The following is a 15,493-nucleotide window of genomic DNA, read 5'->3' on the forward strand; positions in this document are numbered from 1 at the left end:
AAAGTTCTCTAGTTGAATTGTCTTCAGGAAAAATGCTTTCTTATTTATTCTGAACCTGCAAGGAATTTGTTTCTTATTTTTTGCTACAAAGTAAACTGAAAAAGGTAATTGATTCTCTTCTGGTACACAGTACTGATGTCCTCATTTTTACTCACAGTGCCACTAAATGTAAAGATGTTGTTATGGATCTCAATCCATAAAGCTGTGAAGCTGTGTACTGTTCTAACAAAAGCTGCAGTAATTGGTGCTTATAGACTATAACTGCCTGGTGAAACAATATTTTTCTGTTACTCTAAGAAATCAAGTTCCTCAAAAGTCCTTACAGATATTAATTACCCAACTGCAGTTTTCTTGTAAAGATAGATTGATAGGTAAATAAACAGGGGCCACTTGACTCCCATGGAAATAATTTTCTTTAGATTTGACATGAGTGGCATAGAAGAAAGGACAGCAGTGTCATATCTATCTTAGTAGTTCACAGGAACAATATACTATGTTTTATCACAGGAATTGAGAGCTTCGTTATCCAACAGAAACTTCAGAGAAAACTACCGCACGGAAAGATGTAATTTATGTTAAATCAGGATTGTGTCCTGAAAATAAAATCTATTTCACAAACATTATCTGATTTCTTAAGATCTGAAAAAGAGACTTTTTTTTTCTCTCTGATTTAACTGATAACAGCATCAAGTATACAGAACGCAGTAAATCGAAACAGTTTGCTTACATTTGACTCAAAAAAGACTATAAACTTCTTATCATATTTAGCAATAGATTCTTATTTTTCCATTGTTTTAACAAACTGAGTATAGAATGCTATGAATTTCTGCTGTCATCTCCACTCATACTAAATATACCCTTGGCTATTCCAATCTTTGTTTTGTCATTACCATTAGCAGTACATATCTGGTGTTTTTTTCAGTCTTGCTGAGAAGCAGTTGGTGCAGCAAATATTTTCACATTTTTGACTCAACAAGCACAGCTTTTTCATTATTGCTATTATTGTTTTCATGATTTCTCTACTGAGGAAGTTATCTGTTTTGAGATGTAAATGGACAATTAACTTATCTAAAAATTACCTGGAATATGGGAGAAACTTTGAGTGGTTTTTTTTTTTTTTGTTAGATACCCCTGCTTTTGATATTTTTCCTCCTACTAATTCCCAGATACTATATATAGTATAGTGCTATATATAGTATAGTGCTATATATAGTATAGTGCTATAGATTGTTGTTTCCAATGATCAGAAAAGATGTTAATACAAGATATAAACATTGAAAGCAGAAACAAAAATTTTACTCATCAGCTCGAGATCATTAATTACTAAAATGAAAACAAAGTAAAGCACAAAGTCTTATTCATATGCCGTAGAGGACAGTTCTGAGTTATGTATTAGCATGCTTTCATTTTTTTTTGCAGAACACATATAGACTCTTTTTACATCATCGTGCATTTCCGAAAACTTTCAGTGTTTAATTGCCTCTCATTCTTCATGATCATAAAAACAAAATTAATACATAGATAAAAAGGAAAATATAATCAGGGCTTTGAATCTAGTATTTTGGCATTAGCCCTGAATGTATGCTAATTATGCCCCTAAGTAACACCTCAGGATCAGAGAAGCAAAGTGGGGGAAAGAATGCAAAGAAAAACAACTACTCCACTTTAAAAAATTAAAATTGTTCATTCAATTATAAAATCCTTAATAAAAGTCCATACTTGAGTTCAAGTTGCCTACAGGAAGGTCTAATTCGTGCTGGCCATTAATGAAAGCTTTATGTGACTGAAGGAAAAACTGATAAACTACCCTAGTAACCTTAGAAATGCCTGCTAACATTTTCAAGCAATAATAAGCTGGATACTTAGAATGCATCCTAAATTCTTCTTTTATAAAGCCACACTTCATAGAATAATCAATTTCAGATACTATAATTTCAGCTATTTTACACTTATATGTATGTTTTCAAATGCTTTTAATTTTTTTTTTTCTTTTGCAGGTGACAAGTCTACTGTTTGATCAAATGAGAATCAACATTTGGCAATAAGCTAGCCACTGTAATATTTTGCTCAACGCATTTATGGAGATAATATTTTCTAAAATGGAATTTATATCAAAACCAAACTTTTTAAATTTAGAGCTCAGTACTAACAACTTGATTATGGACATTTTCATATAAACATAATCTTAAAACAGAATTGCTTTTATGAAATAACATTTCCAGTTTTGATAGAAGACATTTGCCAAAGTCACGCAGGATGAACTGATCTGCAATACTGTATTGATATTTTCTTAATTATCATTAAAGATTAAAGATGACTGTAGAGTATAGTTTATTACACAGTGGCACTGAATTAGCATAGTTTAGTGTAATTGCTGTAAAACAATGAAAATTAACATAATCATCAACTTTTCCAGTAGTGATATAACTTTATCAACAGTGTTTATAAAAGATTTCTTGGGTTTAACTTTTTTATAACACAGGTAGCATGTCCACTGAACTTCATCTGGAGACATCTACACAAAAAATATTAAAAACATCCCAAAGAAGCTCTTACAAATAATAATATAAAAGCCCCTATTCACTGTGACCTTTAATTTCTATCTTTAAAAACTATAAAGTCAGAGTAAAGCTAAACATTCTAGACATAATTAGTAATACTTCCACTGTTTTTAAAAATCCTTTTAATTTTTCCTCTTAAAACTCAAGTTGTGAACAAACAAAAACTGCTAATCTAGAACAGAGTAATCTCCATTATTACAAGAAAATATATTGTCTTACATATTTTTTTCTTCTTTTTTTCTTACATTCTGGGAATTCTAGAATTTCTTTAAGATCCTCCTTCTTTATGATTTTAAACATCCAGTTACCCAGCTTACTAGAACTGAATGTTCTGTTCTTTCTTTCTTTCTAACTTCTTCCATCCTCTTTATCAATTTGCACTTCTCAGAAGCATCTCTACACTTTAGAAGTGTCTTTCATTTTCTTTCTTTTCCCTTTCCTCTTTTTTCCTCTTTTTCTTCTTCTCCTTTTTTTTTTTTTTTTTTTTTTTTTTCCCCCTTTTTTCCCCATTTTTTTTTTTTTTTTTTTTTTTTTTTTTCTCCAGCTTTGTATCTGTTTGCTGTCCATCTTTTTGGAAGAAGTCTTCTTCTTCTGCACAAATTTGTATGGACTGTCTTTTAACACTGCCTGCACCCAGCACTGCTGTGTTTATTCCAGTTTGATTTATACAAACCAGTACTCAGAGTGATATTGCATTCTTCCTGCTGTGGTTAAGAATACGAGCCCTAATATCTTCTGGGAAAGCTGTAACCGCTGTTCTTGTTGCAACATAGATGCTGGCACTTTTACTGGATCTTGATGTATTCAAGAATCCAAAGGGGTCTCTCCAAGTTTATGTTCTGAAATATATAAAACCTCCATCGCATTAGTTTTGTTAGTTTGCAAGCTTTGTTATTCCCAGACCACCAAGTCCTTGCAAAAGACAGTACTTCATGATTCTTCCAGAGTCACAATGTTGTTCTTAAAACATGTGGCACTTGAGATGGTTGACACAGGCCTGCAAGTTTTGCAGGCTCCCAGTAAACTTTCTTTGAAAGCATATACTGGTAATTTGCCCCTTGTTAAGTGTTAAAAATAAAATGTAGGAGTGGTACCACCTATCACTCTGGTAGTATTTTTGTCTTCTCATTCCCTAAGAGTGAAGTATCAGATCAGAGAAGAAGAAAAAAAGAAATTTATTTACCTTTTACAGTGGATTATAGACAGGTGGACTATAGACAAATGACATTATACACTGGCAAGATTCAAATAAAATACAATTTCTTCCATAATTTTCCATGACAGACTGAAAATTCTAAGTCTTAATTGCTTACCATACATAATTTCCCTGTTTCCCCTAGTCTGAAAAGTATACAATGCAATAGTAGAAGAAAATATAAGACAGCTGAGGTGACACAATGAAATTATTCTATTATCAGAGAAATATAGTTCTCTTAAAAAAAAAAAATAATAATCAGTTAATAAAAACAATGAAGAAAGAGAAATATCCAAATTATATTTTTCCAAGATCTACCTGAATTTGGATTTCAAGACTAAGAATGTATACCTTAATCAGTAAAGCAATGAAAGCATACTTTACTAGGAAGTCTGTACTGTATTTGTACTTCAAGTAGATCTCTGAACATTATCTGCAGATTCTTTGAAATCATCATATTGTTTACCATTCTGCATGTTTATCATACTTCCTATTTTCTCATAAACTTAATTTTAAAGTTATTTATATAGGAGTTCTATCTTTTGTACAATCATTGAGAATTTAAAGAAAATGTGAGATGTAAACTGTGTCTTTACATATACTGTTCTTCAGATATTCTCATCTAGCTCTGACAAATAAAAAAAGGTTCAGCTGGACTTTTTCAGAATCCCTTTTAGAGCAGAGCTTTTTAATTTCCATTATTCCTTCATTCTGTATTGAAATTTAGTTCTGCTTTTTCATTTATTTTCCCTTTTGTTGGCTTACTTGCCTTTCCACACCCTTCCTATTCCTACAGTCATAAGCACAAAGAATGTTCTTAATAGTATTGAAAAACCCTGAATTCCATTAGTTTGAATACTTCATTTCTGGCATAACATGAGGCATGGCCTTCTTTATGTCCCAGGAGCAAGAATTCTGCAATGCTTCCAAACCCAGATCTTTTCTGTGGCAACGAAGTCTTCTCTTCATCCAAGATATCAAACTGTCAGGCTGTTGTTTTTGAAAGCCTGAATTGAGGAAATACATCTGATTTAAATAAATTAGGTTGTTTGAACATGCCTAAAGCAATAATAAAAATATGTCACTGTTTTCCTGCCTCTTAATGTGAGTCCAACTCAGTTCATTGGGCAGTCTCCTCAAGATGCCTCTTCTTCATTCATTCATGTGCAGTTAGAAATACAGAAAATTATTGTAGGATATTGTAGTCATTATAGTCTAGATATGGAAGTCTTTATGTGGTTGCAGTTCACCTTGAAATTTATATAGTTTATATAAATTAACCCTCTTTGGTATTTACCTACCAAAATGTCAGGGAAACTTTTTACATAATCTTGGATTTGATTCTTCAGTACTCTAACACATTTTATTTGAAAGTATTTTTAATTAAGCTATAGGGTTTTATTGAAAATTACATATTTTATTATTACTCATGTCTTCACAATATCTGTATAAATAAATGCAGCTAAATATTGTGTATGTGCTTACAAAAGTGCTTGTCCATTGGCTGAAAACAGTAGTATATTTTCAGGATATTAACCAAACATTACTGTCAGCATCAACTGTTACTGAAATAGGGTTTAAAAAAATTTAACTGAATCCTCTCAATAGAGCATGATGTGACTGGCAATGGATTTGAGCCATGAAATTGCTAACATTCAGTTTAGAGAGAGGTGTTACAGCAAACATTTCTGGCAATATATTTTAAAGATTTTGGGCAGGAAAAGAAGAAATCCCTGACCACTGCAGACAAATTTAACTTGTAATTTCTTTGTAAACTTCTTGAGCTTGATGTCAAATGTAGATAGTCTCTCATCAGTTTTACTGCAGAACATTATGCTCCTTATATTTAAAAGCATTATGCAATTTTTTTACCACTGTTCTAGTATATTTAATTAGCTTTTATTGTTCTTTTTCTTAAATAGCTCTCCTCATTTTATGTATTTACAAATAACATCTGTATTAGCTCAGCTTCTATTTTGCTAAGCTAAGGAAGTTAAGAAGTTTTCTGTGTATTTGCAGTATTTTAGTTGAAATTAAGTATTCTAGTTGAAATGCAACTGTCTTGCAACAAAATAGTATGTACTAATCCAGAGGCAATCTTGCCAAGACTTTGTGCAAGTGGTACTCTATACAAATACTGGAAAACATCCCAGCACATCGTAGAATTACACTTTCCTTTGTCATGGTAGCTTCACACCAATAGTGATAACGATCATGTGATTGTCTGATTAAACCCAATTTTTTCTCCTCCTGTGCTATTTCTAACTGATGAGCTCCCAGCTTATAGCAGAAATTCTTGCTATTAGTCCCTGAGTGCATGACCTTACACTTTGTACTATTAAATTTGATCTAGCTTCTATTGCTACAGTTGTCAAGGTCATCTAATTCTTCCTGTGTGATATTCCCGCTCACTTCTATATAGACAACTCCTCCAAACTTTTTGTCATCAATAAATTTCATAAACACACTTCTAATATTTGTTTCAAAGCTATTAATGAGGATATCAAATAATAGCAGTCTGAAAACCAGTCCTTGAAGAACTCCATCAGTGATTTTCCAAATTTATAAACTTCCCTTCAACTGAAGTCTTGTTTGTTTTGCTTAAGCTGTCTCTTCAGTGTTACAATTCTTGCACTAATTACTTGTTTTAACTGGTAGTTCCTTATGTGGAACTGCCTGAAACTAGGTTTAGACTGGATCAGTTTCACTGCAGAAAAATAATTATAAGAGAAATATAGAAGTGTGACCTAAGGAAAACAGTTCAGTGAAACCAGGCCTGTATATCACCCAGATTGTTTGGAATGTCAGCTAGGAGAAGACAAATGCTCACTGATTATATAGCATTAAATCTATTAAGAAATATTTGACAAAAACTCAAAAATCAGTGAGAAATAACCTTAAAATGCTGATTTGCAAACACCAAAACCTTTACGTATGGCAAATGAGAAGTAAGGTATATCTCAATATAAGTATATACCTATGTCTAAACAATGCTGCTTTATATTCACACAGTATAACATCATTATTTAAGGAATTATGATGCAATGGTCCATTATCAATTGGTTATTCAGTTAATGAATGAAGTGCCTGAGGTGAAGGCCACTGCTTTACTTGCAGACCATGAGAAAGAAGCATAAGAAACAAGCACTCATCTTGATCACAGTGCCAATTCAGCATTTACTAAATTGACAGATCTATCTGAGAATAAGTTTCTATCACAAAGAAAGTGTCATCTCCTGTCGTCTCACAAATGTACTTCATTCTCTACCTAGATTTAGCAATTGAGACTCTTCTACTGCACAGCATATCAGCTCCCTTGCTATGAAGCAGCAAAATGTATTCGTATTATCAGCAGTTGTGTTTGCAGCAGCATATTTCAAAAATAAATTTGACTCAGTGATGTGTCCCATTTTCAAATATTAAGACCCTTCACTGGTTGCTATTTTTTATAGCTCAGTAACTTTTCAGGTTAATTGTAATTATTGAGATCACTTCACAGGTTTGGCTAAGACCGTGGTCCCAACAGCAGTGGTCTCTCCACCCAACTGTGTGGTGTGGCAGTGAATGATGTCAGATGTAAGAGATTATTCTTTTACATCATTGTCTCAAATGGGGACACAGATGGACACGTCCAAGCAAGTCCTGGGCAAGGGTTGTGAAATCCTTTGTCTGAGGGACACAGATGGACAAGGCCAGGGGCAACGAGAGAGAGATAAGCTGCAGATTAATGGCCATGAGGCGGTCTTTTGTGTGGACTTATCTCGAGGAAGATGGCCATCTCAGGAAGTGCTGCACGTAACTCTTACCCAAGCATCCAGGAATGCCATGATGGCAGAAGAAGAAGGATAAAATGAGGACATAAATAAGAGATTTAGGTTTTCTGGCAACAGATTCCTCACGAAGAAGAAGAGGTTTCTGACATGAGAAGCCTCACGAACTGCCTCTCTCCCTCCTGGACTTGCTCTGCGCTCTACCATGATGCTAAAGAAGAACAAAGGTGTCTGCCATCAGATTCCTCACTACGGAATTCCTGCATGCTGACGGACTCTCCTGGGCCTGCTACCTGAGTCCTGCTGTTTCCTCCCGGATTGGCTCTGTGACTTCTTCCTGCCACCTGCTTGCTGCCCAGGGCCGGTCACGCTGCTTCTCTCTCTCCCCTCCCTGCTGCTTCTGCCTTGGACCTTCAAACGTCATGCAATGGGGCCGTTACTGGATCCTGGTGGTGACTATCCCTGTTTTATGCTATTCTTGCTTCTTTTCTATCTTTTCTATCTTTTCTATCACCCTTCTTCCCTTCCCTGTCTCCCTGATTAAGATTTATAATAAACTGTTGGACCAACATATGAACCGTTGTTTGTTAATCTCCTGCCAGGTATACAGATATTAAAATATCTGTATATAATATTAAAATTTCCCTCCTATAAATTGGAGCAAGACACAGAGGAAGGAGAAATCCCAGGCCTGATGAAGGGACAAGTTAAGTCTAGTTTACTGTCCATTCCCCTTCCACCAGACCAAAACCAGTTGTGTAGAACTACTTCTTTAAACCTGGGTAACCCAGATACTTATAAACACCATGTCTGCAGAAGAAAGGTTTGTCATAGATTTGGAAAATTCATAGGAGAGAACTATACTAATGGAGCTTGGCTTCCTGGTGTACTTGTGATGTCAGAATAGCTAGGAGAGGAACTAAATCCAAAAGAGTGGCCTACAAAGTCTTTTAGGAGACGGTTGGACTGGATGATCTTATAGGTCGTTTCCAACCTTGTGATTCTTGTGATTCTTGTGAAAGACAGATTCTTCAATTTTTTAAAAGAATTAAATCCATGATGAAGTGGACTTGTGTTTCCATTATGTTGGCCATTAAAATCTTAGTTGGATGAAGCTCTGCATATATCATCAACAAGTAATACAAAGGTTAGGAATTTGCTGTTAGTGCACAGGGAACACTCAGCAGTTCAAGGGGGATGGGTGTTGTCACTTGTAGCCATAAACATTTTGTACTCCTGTGATCCTGTGATCCTGTGATTCTGTGATACCTCTTGAAAAAGAAAACCAGGAGACTAGAAATCTAGATTTGTATTGAAGCCTGAAGAACAAGTGACAATGGTTAGATTGCACCCTGATGCAATTGGTTTGGGATATGAAATGAATCAGCCCCTGTGATTTAATATACTGAATACACTGAACAGAGTATTTTGCAACAGAGATTCCATAATCCTTGATAATTTCATTTAAATCTCAGTTTATGCCATAGGTCTGCTTTTCTATCTCTCCTGGTTGTAATTTTATAAAATATTAGAAGTGATCAATTAAATATTAACATACTATAGGCTAAAATCATTGTAAATTGAATAACCAACAGAACAACATGAAATCTTGTGTGGAATTAGGACAACTTTGTGCTGTTTAATTCATTGAAAGTTGGCTCTATCTCTGATAATTTCTGAATGAATATTATTAAATTTGATCAACTTCTGCATCAATACTATGCACTGTATTTGATTCATTGTAAGGAAGAAATATATTTCTTGCTGTTCACAATATTTTTCAATAATCCCAAGTCCATAGTTGATTATTTCTGTTCTCTTCTGTTATCTCTTCTTAGGGAAAACACATATCATATACTGATGCTATTGCCTTTCCTGCTTCCCTAATTTACTAAGGGCTTAAAGCTTATTTGTATCTGGCAGAATAGCCTTACTCTTTTGCCTAATCCTTCAATCCAGCAGCTCCACAATACGTCAGTAGTTGCCCCTGTTATAAAGCAGTGCATGTCCCTAACCCATCAACTGAAAGCCTTTCTACTGTATGTGAAGTATAACTGCAATATTTGTTCAAATTGAAATTTAGATGATTCTCTCTTCACATGCATCATGACATTTTATATTTCTGTGATTTGGAGTTAATGTTTTTCCAATCTCAGACAGAAAGAGAGTTCTGATTATCTATGGAGGATGATCCACAATTCTTTTTCATTCATTCTGGAATAGCAAATGAGTATGTTTACTCTGTCATCTGAAAAGATGATACCCTTAAACCATGCTATTGAGCCTGTCACAGTCCTGTTAGAGGAGATGACCCACTTACTGACCAAAAAAAAAAAGAAAAAAAGAAAAAAAAGAAAAAAGGCTAAAACATACAAAGCTACTCAGAGATTTTTTTTTAAACAAAACTAGCCCTGCTCTGAACTATTTAATTACTCAGGATTGAGGACTGAGGAATGATACCTTAAATGTTTGCTTATTAAAAGATTGCTACAACTAAGAATATCATTATAATTTTTTATCATCATTCCACATTCATTCTAATACATCTTCTCCAGAATATGCCTTCCAATGACTTTTCCAAAACTTTAAAAAACTTATATGAAAATGCATATCATTTCAGACAAAAGCACAAGGTTTGATCTTAGATATAATAAATGGAGCTTGAGAGATTCCCAATGGAATTTTCTGGATAACATTTTTCATAGAGGCTAACACAAAGAGAGAGGTAATTGTATTGTGCTGTTGACTTTCCATTAAGGGTCTTCACATTTTGCCCAGTTTTGTATTGGACTCAGTATCTTTTTTTGGGTACAGTGTACCTTCCAAAAAGGAATCTATTTTGATCAGTGAACATTAAAAGACAGAGAACTGATCATACCCTTTTATAACTTATTCCAGTTGTTAGCGACTCACATGGCTTAGTTCAGCTTCCTACCATTAGATCTTATTTTCTCTTTCTTTACCCGATTAAAGAGCTTTCTGGTACAGTTTTTCTGTTGTGAGAGTGGACACCTTTACAGTCATCTTTCAGTGAAGACTTTTCAATGCACTAAACAAAATAAACTCTTAAAAAATTTCTCACAATAGGTATTTTTTCCTTTTTTTTTTTTTTTTTTGTTCTTTATTATAACATCTCCAGATTTATAGAAACAAACAAACAAAACCAAAACAAACCAAAAACCACAAAAAGGAACAACAAAAAAACCAACACGTACAAACAACAAAAAAAACCAACAATCCAAAAATCCCCAGATCTCTTTAAACTGTGAACAACAGAAAAGTACAAAGTATTTTCTTATATGTCCATAATACTCAAATAAAAGTACAAAAATTCCAAATTCTGCTCCTCACTTCCTGATTTATAGCATTTCAGATGCTGTTTTTCAGAACTGTGCCTGTTTACCCCTCTACTATGATATGTGGAGCTTCCCCAGTCAATGAAGTGTTGATCTGCATCTTATTTTTCCATGCTCAGTTTTTACATTTGGCCAAGTTGCAACATGTTTTTGTTTGTTTGTTTGTTTTACCAGCAATTCATAGCACAATGTATGGGTGGTTCTACTGTTCTCAATATCTTTTACTGATTCTCCAGTCTTTCTAGCACCCAGAAATTTTCTAAGAATGATTTAGATTTGTTGTGGTGAAAATGTTGAATAACACTGAGTCTAATGCTGATCCCTGAGGAGCCTCCTAAGATCACTTCTATTTGGTGATGATTTACCACAGACCAACTCTTTTTTGACATCATTCACTTAACAAATTCCATATTCATTTACGTTGCGGTCTGCCAAAATCAGTGATCTGAAAAAGGACTTTAAAAGTATCCTGGTTAGAGTGGCAGAAATTCTAAGCATTCACTGTGACATAATGAAATATAAGTAGTTGCCCTAGTTGTAGAATAGTGCACTCCCCTCAAGTGTCAACTGAAAATATTCTTAAAGTATACCAAGTACTTAAACAACATTTATTCAAATAGAAATATCATAGACACATAGAATACCCCAAATTGGAAGGGACTGATAGGATCATTGAGTCCAGCTCCTATATAGATGGTGTTGCTTCATATCTATAAAGATACCACATATATATCTTCATTACAAAACAAATTTAGAAAGAATTTGGATGAAAGAAAAAACAACAACAACCAAACCAAAACAACAATCTCTCCAACTTTTATTTTTCATTGTAGATCTCATCTATTTATGATGTAACAGTAAAGAGGGACTAGCCATCTTTTCCTTCAATTTCAAATAACACATGTATGGATACTAGACATGAAGAACACTAATTCATTTTAGAATATTAGGTTCAGAGAAGAGTTTTCAAATGTAATGGAGCTGGCTAATTTAGGCATACTACGAGACTTAGAAGTATCTGCAAAACAGAAGCTTCAGACCTTAATTCCTTCAGTTGCTAGTCATTACAGTGAAATAAATTGATTAAAACAGCATAGTAGTTCTGGAGGCATGTAAGTATACAATATACAAGGATTTCAAAATACTACAAAAAGGTTGGCTTTGCCAGCTTGTGAGGACCATCTTATGTCCTGCAACAAGTACAAGGAATCACTGGGGTAAGAAACACTAAGTATTCCAATTTATGTTGAATAATTTTCTCTCAGAAGATCAAAACTGGTTATCAGCTGCATCATCTGCTAAGATAAAGGCAGTGAAAAGCAGAGACGCAAACAAAGAGAAAGTGAGGTGAAATATAGAATAGCAACATTAAACTCCCACACTGTCTGTAAAAAAACAACAAAACTACCAAAACAGGCTATTGCCAATCATTTTTGAAAAGTAACTAAATATCATTTATGGTCTAATTACTGTGTTCCTTAGAGATTGCTCATATACTTCAAAATATGTGCTGTTATAAGGACATACATCTTTTGAGTAGAGATTATTCCCCCACAGAACTGAAAATAAATATAAATTAGAATTTACTCTTCTAAAGATTATACTGACAACTAAAATAATACAGTAGCTTCCAAATTAGGCTATGCCAAAAGGGTGCCACTATCAAAACCTTAAAGATCTTGATAGAGTGATTGAAAGACATCCTAGAGAAACAATGTAGTTATTCCTGCAGCCTAAACTTGCTTAAAGACAGCATGATGTGCTTGTACAGACCAGATACTGTATGCCCCAATCAGGCCCTCTTCTAACTTTATTCCAGTTACTTAAGAATGCATATTTGTCTTTTAGAACTAGTGCGAAGAATGATAAATCCTTTAAAAATTCACACAACTTTGCTTTCATCAGATTAAGGTAGCTTAGCAACTAGAGTAGTATTTTATCTGTTTTCATTGGGATTTGGTTCCCTTTATAGCACCCTTGAACTGACCCTGATAGCTGGTGTTTCTATCTTTTATCAGCCCTGAGTCTTTTGAATCACCAGGTCATTGAGTTATGAGACACTGCCATCTTCACGTGTATACCTACGCTAGCTTATCCTTACCATCCAATTTGGGTCTATATTAAAGAGCCAGAAAAGGCACATCTAGGTCCCATCTTCTGTACTACGACATTAATCCCATAGGAGATTCATGGTAAAAAATCTGATCATGTTAACTTTATTTTCAGTGTGAATTTATGATAACTAAGTAAAATTTACAGCCCGGACGCTGACATGGCATCTTTTTTTTCTTTGAGATCTTCAAAATGCATACAGTATTCTCCAACATTTTTTATTCACTAGCAGGGCTCCTTCCATAAATGACTCATCATAGAAGAGAGTGGCTTTTTTGCCCTTTGTGGCATACTCTTCCAGTGCTGTAGCTATGTTTCTAAATAAAAGGCAGCATGATTCCAAGCCTTTTTTTTTCTTTTTTTTCTCAGGGCTCACCAGCTGAAATAGAAACCCAAGACCGCATGGTGATCATATTTGTTACCTTAGGGACTAATTTTCTTTTACCTCCTTTCCTGTATTCCAAAGCTTCATTGCCATCATCCTCTTGCTCCCCATGCACTAACAAAAAGATTTTAATGTATTCATTATGCAAAATCTTGTCTTTTGTGACCTTTGCCAAGAGTGCCCCCAAAGGACCGGCCAGGCTTAATAAGCTCACAAATAAACTACGATGTCAGCCAAGGGCACTACTGGCCAATTGAGCCTGCACCATTGCCCTCTCCCCCAAGCTCCCACTTCACACCTGAGATACCCCGAGGTGGGATTGCAGGGGTGTTGTATGCCCTGGAAAACTGTTAATCCTTTCCGGCAGCTCCCAGCTACGCAAACAATCCCCTTTGTGAAGGCTGGAACAATCACACAGGCAATATTGCCTTTTGTCTCTCGTGAGATAGACTCTGCCTTCCTTTAAGTTCCTCTTTTTCCCTTTTTCAGACACATTGTTTAATGCTCTCATTCTTCTTATTTCATCTATGTTATATCCTGTAAAAGCTTTGTCATGGGCAAGCCAGCTGGGTCATTGGAGGAAAGGCACTCTCTCATCTGATCCCTGTGTTAGTCCTTTTTCCTCCTGTCCAGAGTTATTGTCTAGGTTCTGCAGGGAAAGCATCCGCTCTCCTATTCAGTTGTTGATGCTGTGGCAGATTACAGTGGTTTCTGTCTGCTAAGCAGTCAGCCGAAGAAAGGAGTAAGAGAGGCAGAGCAGCCTCTTCATTTCATATATAAAAGCTGCAGATCAAGCATGTAATATCAGAGAATAACCTAGCTGTTGAAATTCTGAATTTATTGTGGAAGAATATAAACTTCCAAAACTCTAAAAGAGATTGGACTCATAAAAGATAGATATTACAAATGTTAATGCAAATTATTAGTAAATCTGACCCCCAATGTGTGACTATGACACACATTTAAAATTTATTATGGAACACATTCAGGGGAATAGCTTTAGGGAATTCATTGCTCATCTTTCTCTTTCTTCCTCCATCTCACACACTAGCAGTTTCCAGACAGCTTCTCTGAATTCTTCAGAAATATTGCCACTCTGACCTCTGTACCATAGATCCATTGACTTACTTCATTTGACTGTCTTGGAGTGACAGCTAAGGTACTAGTACAACATGTTCTCACAACTTCCTTGGCAGTGTACACATCTTATTTCCAGCTCATTTCTATATTGTGATGCAGAATATCATGGCACAGAGTACTTAAGTAAAATCTTTCTGAGCTTCTGATATATGTAGTCCAAAGAAAAATGATGAGCAAATGATGGGCTTTAGCAAGCAGCAGAATTCACGTTACAACACCTCTCTGTTTTTGAAAGCATGCCAAATAGAGACTTCCAATATCATGAAAAGTTTTGGGTATCCAAGTGTCATTAGTTACAACTACACATCAATATATTATTTTTTATTATTCTTATATTTTAGCTAAAATTTTGAATCTTCTTCTTTTCCACCACCCTTATTTATCTCACTTTCAAGGTTAAAAAAATGAACACCCTGCAATCATAACATTACTTTTTTTTTCCAGAATTTTTCTAAGGAACTTAAGGCCAGGTTTTCACAGATGCAGAAAATTTAGACAATACTATGGCTGCTCATCACTGTAAAAACCTGGTTCCTGAGTTTAAAACTCCCTTGGTAATTATCTTATGTAACTCTTCTCAATGCCATAATGACAGTACAGTGCCTCCAACATTTTAAAGAAAAACAAGTAAGCAAACAAATAAATAAAGAAAATGCACAGAACTCCTGTCAAACCAGAAAACTTCTCATTTAACCAGGTTCCATTTGCAAATGTAGAAAACAATATATCTGTTAATCTGACAGGATACAGCAATATCAGGATAACACATTTGCCATATGTGGAACTGGACTGTAGCCATTTGTTCTTTTAACATGTACTTCAGACACTCAGACTGCATACAGTAGGTTCTAATTATCTGTCCAGAAGCTCAGGAAGAAAAAATAAAGTACCTTTTCTGGCATCTCTCTCTCAGGAAAAAAAAAAAGTCTCCAAATACTGTAATAAAAATGAAAGCAAGGGAGCTAGAAAGAGTA

The sequence above is a fragment of the Centrocercus urophasianus genome, unplaced genomic scaffold, assembly GCF_019232065.1.
Source record: "Centrocercus urophasianus isolate 14NV4802_14NV808 unplaced genomic scaffold, USGS_Curo_1.0 seq_11, whole genome shotgun sequence".
Taxonomy (NCBI): Eukaryota; Metazoa; Chordata; class Aves; order Galliformes; family Phasianidae; genus Centrocercus; species Centrocercus urophasianus.